The sequence below is a fragment of the Triticum urartu genome, chromosome 3 (assembly GCF_003073215.2).
Source record: "Triticum urartu cultivar G1812 chromosome 3, Tu2.1, whole genome shotgun sequence".
In the NCBI taxonomy this organism is placed as follows: Eukaryota; Viridiplantae; Streptophyta; class Magnoliopsida; order Poales; family Poaceae; genus Triticum; species Triticum urartu.
Window position 1 is genome coordinate 57,081,078 of NC_053024.1, and position 12,124 is coordinate 57,093,201.

Genomic DNA, 12,124 nt, shown 5'->3' on the forward strand with positions numbered 1-12,124 from the left:
GGCCAAAGTGCCGGGTCAATCCGCGACATGGCGACCTTCAGTCGAGCCAAGAAGTCCACGACACTGTCGATGCGAGATTCCAGACGGAGCAGATTCATGGCAGTTTCATCTTTCACGGGAGAGTTGATTGGATCCAAACCTGGTTCGATCCGCCCAGTCTCCTCTTCAAAGTTCTGGCAAAACTCTGCATTCACGATCCAAGGATAAGTCAATTTTCGTACACTGAGTCGACACAAAAAAAATCAGTCGGAACAGAATGTGCACCTTCAAGCTTGATGAACAACTTCTTGGCAAGACTTCTCAGATAGCTCTCCAGATCGTCCCTCCTGTGAGCAATGCCTTCCATTTTCTCGCCCTGGACGAGATTCGCCTTCTTCCAGCATGAGCACTCCTTGTTGGAGTCATTCAGAGCGGTCTTTAGCCTAGTATTCTCTTCTTCTAACTGGCCGACCGAAGCCAGCTTCTGTTCGGCCAGAGCGGTCTTGTCGTCAGCCTCCTTACGAGCAGCAGCCAAATCCTGATCCTTCTTCGCCAGAGCTTCTCTCAGTTTTTCTGCAAAGAAATGATGATTGATTCAGAAATAGCAGAAGGGTACTCAAGCCTAAAACTGACCAGTCGACAAACTCGTCGTACCAGCGGCGCCGTCTCTAACCTTTTGCAGCTCTGTCCTGGCCAGCTCCAAGTCAAGGTTCAGTTGAATCTGCTGCTTCTCCAAGTCAGCAAAGCGAGCTCCAAGATCACAAGATTTCTGAAATCAAAGGGGAGAAGTGATTTTTACAGCAAAAAACAACAAAGGCAATAATTACTAAGACTACGGTCGACTGCCCGCAGTCCACCATAGTCTCGGGGACTACACCAAGTGGGTGCACTTTGCATGCCCCCACCGGTTCTGTTCCCACTCGACCGGCCCGCCGAAGTCGAGTTCAAAAAAAAGGCAGAAAGAGAGAAAGTAGAATTCAGACTACAGTCGACTGCCAGTAGTCCACCGTAGTCTCGGGGACTACACCTAGTGGGTGCACTTAGTGTGCCCCCACCGGTTCTGATCCCACTCAACCAGACCGAGTGGAAGAGACAAACTACCAGTTTGGTTTATACATTCGGCAAAATATAAAGACTACAGTTGACTGCCAGCAGTCCACCGTAGTCTCGGGGACTACACCCAGTGGGTGCACTCAGTGCGCCCCCACTACTCCAAAAATTCAATTGACGCACCCAGTGGGTGTACAGATGCAAAGATTTTCGGAAAGAATCTTCAGGTAGCATATCCTAACAGAACAAGCGGCGACCAACTAACCTGAACGTTGCTCTGGAGAGCCGAGCTGGCATCATAGGCGGCTTGGCTGGCGTCCCGCACCGTCTTCATCTTCTCCATCATAATGCCCGCCTGGCGTATGGCTTCCCTAGCAGCATTCACCTCGTCCTCTGGGACATGATGGGTCGCAAAAACTGAAGGCGGGTCGACAGAGGCCTGAGCAATCGACGAAGAAGGCAAGGCACTCGGCAGTGGCTCGACGAAGGTAACAGAACCCCGATTGACGTCGCCAGTGTCCTGAACGACTGGTTCTGCCCTCGGCGTCGACTGTAGCGCCTCACTTACAGGAGCTCGCCTATTCTTCCTCGTCAAAGGCCTCTCGGGCTCCTCATCATCATCAGGGAGGTCAATAATGTTGGGAGTTGTGCAAAGTTCAATGGCCAAAATCATGTCACCCAATGATGCACATTGCAGTTGAATCGACCGAATAAAGATAGTATGGTAGAAATCATACCCGGATTAGAAGTGACCGCATCCTCCATCACCTCATCATCATCCCTGTAAGCTGAGATCCCGGAAGTGGCAGCGCTGACAATTCCAAAGTTCGCCCAGTTAAAACAAGAAAAACAAACAGTGCGGAGCGTCGAGTGAATACAAAGAGAGACACTCACGCGGAGGCAACGGGGATATCAATCTTGATCTTCGGCAACGCCTTCCGAGTCTTCGGCTCTGCAACTTTGGGGTGCTTTGGCGCCTTCTCAGTCGGGGTTGGTGAAGAGATCGGAGGACGCTTCGAAGACTGACCAGCCTGAGCAGTTGCCGTGTTGCGGGCACTCGACCGTTCTTGGTCAAGCTTGGATCGCTTCTCCCTGCGAGGGGGCACTCGACTTCTTCTCCATCACTTGAGTCGTCGCTTCCCCCATCCCCTTCACCATCGGAAGTCCACTCGCCACTGTCGCCGCCACTCGCCTCGCCTTCCAGAACTTGCCCTTGCTCCCCGTTGGGCATTGAATACATTTCAATAATGGCCTGAAAGAAAACAAGGAGAGCAAAGTCAGTCGACGCAATATAGGCAGCTGCGCGAGTGAATTCAGATTACACGCAAAGAACTCGGAATCAGACCTGCTCTGGTGCATGAGACTGGTCGAATGGGGGAACTCTCCGGCCCCCTGGGATTGTCCTTGTTCCCGGTAATGCCCGACAACTACTTCTCCAGTGTGTCGTCGTCGACCTCCTCCGGATGGATCCGAGTGGAGTCTTCAAGACCTGAATACATCCACATCGGATGGTCTCGAGCTTGAAGAGGCTGGATGCGTCACTGAAGGAAGACCTCCAAGAGATCCATACCAGTGACCCCGTCACGAATAAGCTGGACCACTCGACCGACCAACACCTTCACGTGCGCCTTCTCCTCCGGGAGCACCTTCAAAGGGGAGGGTTTCTCCACTCGGTCCATGGTAAAGGGAGGGAGGCCAGTCGATTGCCCTGGCGTCGACTGGTCTTTACAGTAAAACCAGGTCGACTGCCATCCGCGAACTGAGTCAGGAAGAATCATGGCCGGAAAGGAGCTTTTCCCTCTCGTCTGGATGCCAAGACCCCCACACATCTGGATCACTTGGGTCCTCTCGTCACTCGGATTAGCCTTTTTCACTGTCTGGGAGCGACAAGTGAAAATATGCTTGAAAAGACCCCAGTGAGGCCGGCAACACAGGAAATTCTCACACAAAGAAATGAAAGCGGCGAGATAAACGATTGAGTTGGGGGTAAAATGGTGGAGTTGTGCCCCAAAGAAGTTCAGGAACCCTCTAAAGAAAGGGTGAGGAGGCAAGGAAAATCCACGGTCGACGTGGGTGGCAAGGAGGACACGCTCACCCTCCCGAGGTTGCGGCTCAGATTCCTTCCCCGGAAGCCGCGCTGAGTCGTAGGGGATCAGCCCCCCTTCGGCCAAGTCGTCGAGGTCTTCTTGGGCAATCCTCGAGTGGATCCAGTCGCCCTGGATCCAGCCCTTCGGCAGGCCAGTCCGCGAGGAAGATCCGCCCCGGCTGGTCGCCTTCCCCTTTGACCTCGCCGTCGCCTTCTTTGCCCGCTCCAGAGCCGCCGTCTTCTCCTTCCCCATTATCGCCGGTGAGACGCGTACGGAGCGGTGATGCTAGGGCGAGAACGAGCGCAGCGCAGGGGCGTGAAGAGGAGAAGAGGAAATGGGAACGCACTGTTCGGGAGACTCCGGCCCAACGCCTTATATGAGGCCGCTTCCGAGTGGCTGACGGGTAGGCCCAGGTGGCTCTGTCAAATCCCGTAACGATCGCGCGCATGATACGTGGCGAAAAAGGCGACGCAGGGATCGAGGCGGCTCCGCTTTATCCCATCCGATTACTGCGGCCTCCCCCGTCCCGCGCGCTTCCCAAAATTCAAATCCCACAAAATCTGCGGGCAGCAAACAACTTGTCAGACCAAAGATCTCCTCCGCACCGTCACTCGGAGCCTTACAAGTAAAGAAATTCACTCGACGAAGAATTAAGAATGGATCAAGGCGACTGAAAAAGAAGTTGCTGTCATCACTCAGGTCCGTTGATCCGAAACAAGATATGCTCACGGCATGAAAAACGAGTCGGAGAAGTTCTCAACTCCTTCCCCACTCAAATCTCGATCCATTCGGGGGCTAATTATGAAGCTATGTACCTAGGGTAGGGTCATGGATCTGTCCCAACTGCCCTACCCAAGGACATCTCTAGAAGAAATCACCTTTCAATCGACTTGGAGGTGTTCCACTCGACAGACTCGAAGACACTCGACCAAGAAGCAATCACTCGACCAAGATCCAACCACTCGACGGCCAGGAGACCTAAAGTCACTCCGCACGCTAACGGTCGGTCATTAAATAGCTTTTATGGTCATCATAGCACTTTATTACTAGCGTTACCAGTAACGCCCCGCCTTAATGTACATTGAGCCCTTTGTAACGTGGGCTGGCCGGGGTCCTGGCGCACTCTATATAAGACACCCCCTTCTCCGAGACAAGGGTTCGCACCTCTGTAACTCATACTCACATAATCCAGTCGACCGCCTCCGGGCTCCGAGACGTAGGGCTATTACTTCCTCCGAGAAGGGTCTGAACTTGTAAACCTTGTGTGCTTACAACTTCTCCATAGCTAAGATCTTGCCTCTCCATACTTATCCCCTTACACTACTGTCAGACTTAGAACCACGACATCACTCATGAAGGAAACTCAAAAAGGAAATCTAGTTCGGCTAGCCAGATTTTTCTTCTTTCACTTTTACTAGAAGGAAAAACGAGTAGTTAATGCCCGGCCTTTTTTTCTCAGGGAAAACGCTGAAACGTGACGGAAGGAAATCCTGGTGTCTGCTGTTCGGTGGGTAGTCGGACACAGACTACAAGGCCCAAGCGAGCCTAGTCGAGTCGGACCGGCGATTAGGCGCGTGGCGGGTTCTAATAATCGGAGTCTTCTGTTTATGCTCCAACGAACCTGGGCGACCTCAAAGTTTAAAACCATCGCAACCTAGCACGTACGCGCGCCCTTGTTTGCTTGGATCGGAGAAGCGATGGAATACTACGATTACGCAGATGAAAACGAGCCAGCGTGGGTTGGGATGAAGAGAGGCCACGGGCGGCCGGACGGCAAGGTCGACGCGGCGGTGACGGAGAAGCGGCACAAGTGCGACGACGGTAGCTGGAAGGCCGTCGCCGCGTATGCACCGGCGGCGGGGACGAAGCGAGCCTACGAGCGATCCGAGGAATCATTTGACTTGTCGATAGATAAGAGGTACAAGTGCAACTACTGGGAGGACCCTGCTCGCGCGCTGATCCTGGAGCTCCGCGGGGGAAGGAAAGCCAGCGGCGCCGCTGTCAGCAATATGATTTGGCGCACCGTCAAGGGGCTGAACGACTGGTGCGACGAGCGTCAGGCGGCGCGCAAGAACATGAATACATGATGTAATTAATCTAATTACGGGGAGAGAGACAAACAATTACGGGGAGTATTCTTTTACTGCTTCATGAGTCCAAGGAATTTGTGTATGGATTTTATGTACTACAAGCACGACATAGACGTTTTTGCGCTACAGCAAAAAAAATCTTACATTAGTGTGTTGCAGTTTAAATTAAGGGGCGTGCTACGCCGGGTCACGAGCCGTCGGATTTACCGCGTCATACGGCCGAACGTGCCTTCATTCTGTAACACAGGTCTTGTTGCGGAATTATTTTTGCAACACGGGTCTTGTTGCGAAATTATTTTTGCAACGCATGTCTTTTTCGGACTTAATTCTGCAACACAGGTCTTGTTGCAGATTTTTTTTTGCAACATCAATTTTTTTGCAACTAAGGTTTTGTTGTAATTATTTTTGCAACTGAGTTCTTGTTGCGGAAAAAATTCACAAGAGAGGTTGTGTTGTAAAACGTAGACCTGTCATAGAGTATTGCAACACTGCACATGTTTCGAAAGCATAGCTCCTGTTGCAAAAGCGAGTTTATTGAATGATGTTATGCGGGACGCGTGTCACGCAGGGAAGGTGACGGACGCGGCCCAGTTATCCACCGGTTGATGGTAAGTATTTCCCTTAAATTAAACCATAAAAACATCTTAAATTAGTGTACAAAGAGAGTAAGGATTTTTTTAGAACGAGTTTGTGTATGAAGTCAACTCACGAAATTCCATCTCTAAACACACAACAAGACCCTTGTTGCAAAATGTCTTCTTCTTTGATTTTCCGTAACAAGACACATGTTGCAAAACCACTTTAATGTCCTGCAACAAGATCTTTGTTGCAAAAATTGCAACAACATCTCTCATCGCCGCGTCTAATTTTCTGCAACAAGACCCTTGTTGCAAAAATTGTAACAGCATCTCGGGCCGCGTCGCCCACTTGCATAGTCGTCATTCGCTGTCACCGTTCCGCAACAACACCCTTGTTGCAGAAAACATGTATTGGAGGTGTTGTTACAAACAGCGATGCAGGGCCGAGCGCGTAGTGGACTTGGACGTATGTGCACAGTGATGTGATTGCTGCCAGCGCCGATGATGACAGGAGGGCGGCAAAGTTCATGGTGCTCCACAACCGACATGGTGGATCTTGCCGGATCTCGTCGACATGGCGGATCTCGTCAGTGGGGAGGCATTTGGAGGCGGAGATCCTCCCTAGTCCGTGTGCTGCGGGATCTAGTCATGTTCGGTTTGCAACAAAAGGCTAGTTGCAAACCCCATTCCCGAAACAAAGCACCAGTTGCAGAAACGTGGAGACGAAAGGGGTGGCTCTCCATCGTCTGATTAACGTGCATCAGACGGACGGGGAAGCAGCGGATGCTCACACAGGATCGGTCGTCTGAAGGTAAATGTTTCCCTTATTGTATAGAGTTCCTTTTCATTTATTTGGCTTCATACCGCCGACCGAACCACCTAACCCCGCCAATTGTGCCCGACGCTGCTGCTGCACGTTGTGTTAAAATGCATAAAACCACTATAATAATGTTCTAGTCAACGAAAAATCATCACTTTACAAATCACGACAGTGCTCACAGCCCTAACTCTTGACAGTGCCAAAAAATACTGATAAGTTTTTAACCTCATTTTGATGTGGCAAATTGCCCACGTGGCAAAAATCACGATGGCACAAGACAAACGGACGTCAACGCTTCATCACACGCACACCTCCCACCCCCTGTAAAGGAAAGAAAACTACCACTACCGTGCGCAAGCCCGACCCGACGCGAGGTTCAACGCAGCCAAATGATTCCTCCCTTGCCGTCCACCATGGCTTCCTTCTTTGCTGCCCCCAAAACCATCCAACGGAGGAGAGGACTCGCCACGTGGTTGTACATGTGTCACTTCCCAAAGCTCCTCATCACGCTACGATGTGCTCCGCTAGGGGATCTAACGTCTCGAACGGTGGAACGAAGGAGCGGGGAGGAGGAGAGGCTGGTCACTTTGTTGGTGGAGCTTCCTCTATGCGGGTTGCCGGCCACATGTGCCGGACGAAAGGATGCCGGTCGCCGCAACCGCATAGCAGCAGATTTTCAATCAGACCGTTTTTTGAGCTATAAAACATTTTCTTGGAGAGAATCTAGGATGACGTCAGTTTTTTTGTCTTCTAGTACATGGGGGTTTCTGATGAAAATAGCAAGCTAACTTATGTATCACACGATGACTTACATATCTCAGAGATAGTAACTTTTAACCCGAAAAAAACATCATAACATATCAACTAAGATCTAGTTTCAAAGATCTCGTTGCGATGGATTCAATGGGAAATCGGATTTTGAATTGGATTGACAGTTTAAGCAGGAAAAACAAAATAGATCTCAAATCTAATTGGAATATTTGCTGACGTCATATTTTTTGTCTTATATATATGCATACACACGTGATGGGCAGACATATCATATCTTTTTTTTAGTGGAACTAGTTCTTTGTTTAAACAAAGTTTGGAATCTCATCAGCTATTACAGCAAAGATACAATCAGGTGGCACATGCCGCCACTCCTGACACACCTCATCTCCTACAGCTAACTTAGCCAAAATGTGAGCAGCTCGGTTAGCAGATCGCCTCCTCCAGGTTACTTTGCATCCCTGCCATCCTTGCATTAGTCCTTTAATATCTTCCACAATTGGGCCTGCTGCAGAGAGGTTTTTGGATGCTCCATTAACCATGCAAACTGCCTCTCTACAGTCTAGCTCAACATGGATCTTCGCCACTCCGATTTCCCGAGCAAACTGCAGCGCTTTTTTGCATGCTTTGAGCTCGGCAACTTCAGGGCTCGAGCTGTTCGGAAAGAACTGAGAAGCAGCACCACGGAAGGCTCCATCATGATCACGCAAAACTACCCCGCCCCCTCCTTTGTCCGCAGTCTTTGCAACTGCCCCATCCACGTTGGCCAGAATCCAACCCTGCTCCGGGAGGATCCATTTCTCCATTTGCGTTATCCTGCTTGGACTAGGCTTCTTCTGGACCGCTTCGATCCATTCATTCATGAACCTTGAGACTGAGCTCGCTACATTGTGTGCATCATCTATCCTCTTGCCCTCCCTTACTTCATTTCTTGCGAGCCACAGCCCATATATCCCTTGCAGCGCCATTTCTTTCTCTAACCGCCCCACAGCATGGTTAGACTCCAGATTCTCAGGCAAGGCCATGGCTGGGAGCGCTCTTGTCTCAGATAGCTGTTGCCAAAACAGTCTAGAATGGGGACACGTCCAGAATCTACGCATCAGAGTTTCTTCCCTCCCACATGCTACACAGAAAATGCCAGGTTTGATTCTCCTCCGGTGAAGTTCAGACCCGACAGCGAGCCCATTGTGCATAAGCCTCCACATGTGGACCTTTACTTTCTTTGGCACGTGGGTACCCCAAAGAGCTAACCAGCTCCTGTGGGTATGCACCGTCAACGAGGCTTCTGGCCGTCCGATGGTCGCCCTCCTCATGTTCATTAAGAGATGATAGCCTGACCGAACGGTATACACCCCGTCTTTTGTGTAGTTCCACGCCATATAGTCTTCTACCTCTGCTCCACCTATCGGGGTCTGCTTGATATCTTGAGCATCATCGGGAGTGAACATTCCATCAATCTTAGCATTGTCCCAGGGCCGGTCCTGAGATTTTGAGGGCCCAGGGCGAAACTAAAACTCGGGGCCCTTAGTTATAACCATGATAAAAATAATAATCAATATCTCTACGATGTTTACCCTCCCACATTTTCGATCATCCTGTCTGCATGTCACGCATGCAATGTTGGTTACACTGTATTGCAAAAAGACCCCAACTACTCCGCTCCATGTTTGTAGAAAACCCCTTAGTCCCCCTAATGCAGCCCCAACCCTTCGCCACAGCATCCATACAAATAGGGGGCATATACTTGGGTGAAATCTAACATATTTTTAGTGATATATAAATAGGTTTGTATTTTTTTTCATGTTTCCGAATAAGGATCAGTCATTTTGGATCTGTTGCCAGGCACTGGCACTATATATATTTAAATCCATCCAAAAACAATATTCATATGAAATAGTTTATACGCTCAAATACACAATGTTACCATATGGCCCGTGTAGTAAGCAACCAAGAAACAAACAATACGCAATGGTGAAAATAAAAAAATACATCATAAGTTGAACAATGAAAAAGCTATGCGTCATATAGGTAGAGATAAATTACTTAATTATCTTTTTTGAGACAAATTACTTATAATTCTCTAATAGGGGAATAGCAATATGGAATACCTCAGATCAGTTGGATCGGCCTTGGTGATGGCCTGATCGGGTGCTCAGCGATGATGCGATGTTGATTGGCAGAGCGTGATTGTACTTGGTTTAGTCAGTATGACATACCGTCGGCGATGAGGGATGACACCTGGAGCGGAGATTGGAGGGCATGGTACGCCGGCCGGTGAAATGGCGACTCATGATAAAAACCAGGGCTGGGACAGGATCGTGATCCTCATGAAGACGCGAATCGCGACCAGATCTTGCCATCTCGGAAGGTCATTTAATTTTTCAATAAATCTCGGAAGGGAATTTAATTTTTCAATAAATCTCGGAAGGAAATTAGGAAACCTAACAACCAGGCGTTAGAGGCTACAACTACGAGCTACAGTGGGCAATGGAACGCAAGCCGCTGCATGTGTGTGCAAACCCAGCCCAAGGCCAAGTGGGGGCCCCTGCATCTGGGGGGCCCGGGGCGGCCGCCCCCCCTGCCCCCCCTCAGGGCCAGCCCTGCATTGTCCCAGCCATCCCCCTCTGTAGTAAGCAGGTCACTCACCCGTGTGGTGCCGTGCACGTACATCTGACCCAGTGGTCGAAGGCTGCCCTTTCTTGGAATCCAATTGTCATGGTGGATCAGAACCTTAGATCCATTGCCAATTCGCCAAACCGCCTCTTATCTGAGTAGGTCTCGTCCAAACAGAATACTTCCGAATGTGAAAGAGCCACTAGCCGGGCAGGTTGCATTCATAATGGTCCCATGCTTGAAGTACCTTGCTTGCAACACTCTTGCACAGAGGGACTGTGGTGTTTGAAGAATCCTCCATGCTTGTTTTGCTAGAAGCGCCTGGTTAAAGGCCTCATAGTTTCTAAAACCCATTCCTCCTTCCCTCTTAGACATGCACATCTTATCCCAAGCCACCTAGTGCACCTTTTTCTCACCATTTGCTAAACCCCACCAGAAGTTTGACGAGATGGTAGACAGGTTCCGTCACATTTTCTTTGAGAGTTGAAAACAACTCATGGTGAAAGTTGGTGTTGCTTTAGCCCGGATTTGAGAAGCACTACCTTTGCCGCCTTCGAGAGGCCTTGGCCCTTCCAGCCCAGTACCTTCCCCTTCGAGCTTTCCCTCACATGCTTGAAGGTACCTTCCTTTGATTTGCCTACAACTGTTGGCAGCCCCAAATATTTCTCACTAAGTGCCTCTGACTAGATCCCAACGATTCCTTTTAGCATCTCCTTGTTATTTTCATCGCTTCATTTCCCGAAGAAAATTGATGACTTCTGAAGATTAACTCTCTGGCCAGACGCTTGCTCATACATTTGGAGAATGTCTCGTAGTGACTCCAAGTTGCTTTGCGACCCCTCCAAAAAAACAATACTATCATCTGCGAACAAAAGGTGTGTCACATGGGGGCCAGTGCTCCCAAACGACACCCCACAAATGTTTTTGTCTTGTTGAGCTTTTTTAAGCAGAGCTGAGAACCCCTCCACACAAAAGAGAAATAAATATGGTGACAAGGGGTCTCCTTACCGAAGGCCACGAGATGGATCAAACATGTTAGAGAAGCCACCGTTAAGTTTCACCAAGAACCTGGCCGTTCTCACACACCCCATGATCATATCGATCCATTCCTTTGCGAATCCAAATTTTTGCATCATTTGTTCGAGGAAAATCCACTCCACCCTATCATACGCCTTCATCATGGCCAATTTGACAACACACAAAGGGTTCTTTCTCTTTCTATGTCTGATGGCATGTAAACACTCATAAGCATTATCCGTAATAAACCTTTCCGGAACAAATGCGCTTTGCTCCTCAGAGATCAAAATAGGAAGAATCCCCTTTAGCCTATTAGCTAACACCTTTGCTGCTATCTTGTACAGTACATTACATAAACTTATCAGACGAAATTGGACAAGCAACTCCGGTGAGTTAACTTTGGAAGCAAAACCAGACATATCATATTAATAGACATGCAACTACCAGAAGAAAAAAAGCACGCGGATCGCTCGCCCGACCTGTTTTTTCTTTTTCAGGGAAAACGCTGAAACGTTTTTCTCTTGTGAGGAGAAGAAGCAAAACCTTTTGATGTCTGAATTTTTTTACGAGGGGTGGTGTGTATTTGGTAGGTAGTCCGAGACAGACTGCAAGGCCCAAGCCAGCCTAGTCGGAATCGGACCGGCGATTAAGCGCGTGGCGGGTTCTAATAATCGGACCCAACTAAGCCACCTTTTGTTGTTGTCTATTGTAGAATGACAATGTTATTTGAACCTTTCTTATTTCTGCCATATCAGAAGAAAAAAAAATAAAGTTTGGCTTGGTAACTTTGGCAATGACCAGCGTGATAACTATGGTCTGAGCAACATGATAACTATACCATGATAAGGCTGGTAACTACAGTACGAGAAAGTTAAAAGCATGGGGAAGTATGGTAATTTAACATAGAAATTACCGGTGAAATGTTTCAAAAACTTTTTTCACCTGGATGAAAGACACCATGGTGTTTAAACGTAAGATATTAGTTATCAAGTCTGCGATGATACAACATCATGTTATTTACACATAAATTATTGGATGTATGTTTTTCAACAAAAAAGTTTCAGGTCAAAAGTTACAGTGGCGTTTGTATGGGAGTGATCAATTTTGTATGTTTCTATTACC

At 48.8% G+C, this 12,124-nt stretch overlaps 1 long non-coding RNA gene across 1 annotated transcript; it reads right to left on the reverse strand.

The window, feature by feature from the left end:
- Positions 1–494: 494 nt before the first annotated feature.
- On the reverse strand, positions 495–1,329 carry LOC125547932. The gene is made up of 3 exons (XR_007300842.1): positions 1,295–1,329; positions 634–748; positions 495–552 (listed from the first exon to the last, which is right to left on the reverse strand). It is a non-coding gene; the product is annotated as an uncharacterized LOC125547932 (long non-coding RNA).
- Between the last annotated feature and the right edge of the window lie 10,795 nt (positions 1,330–12,124).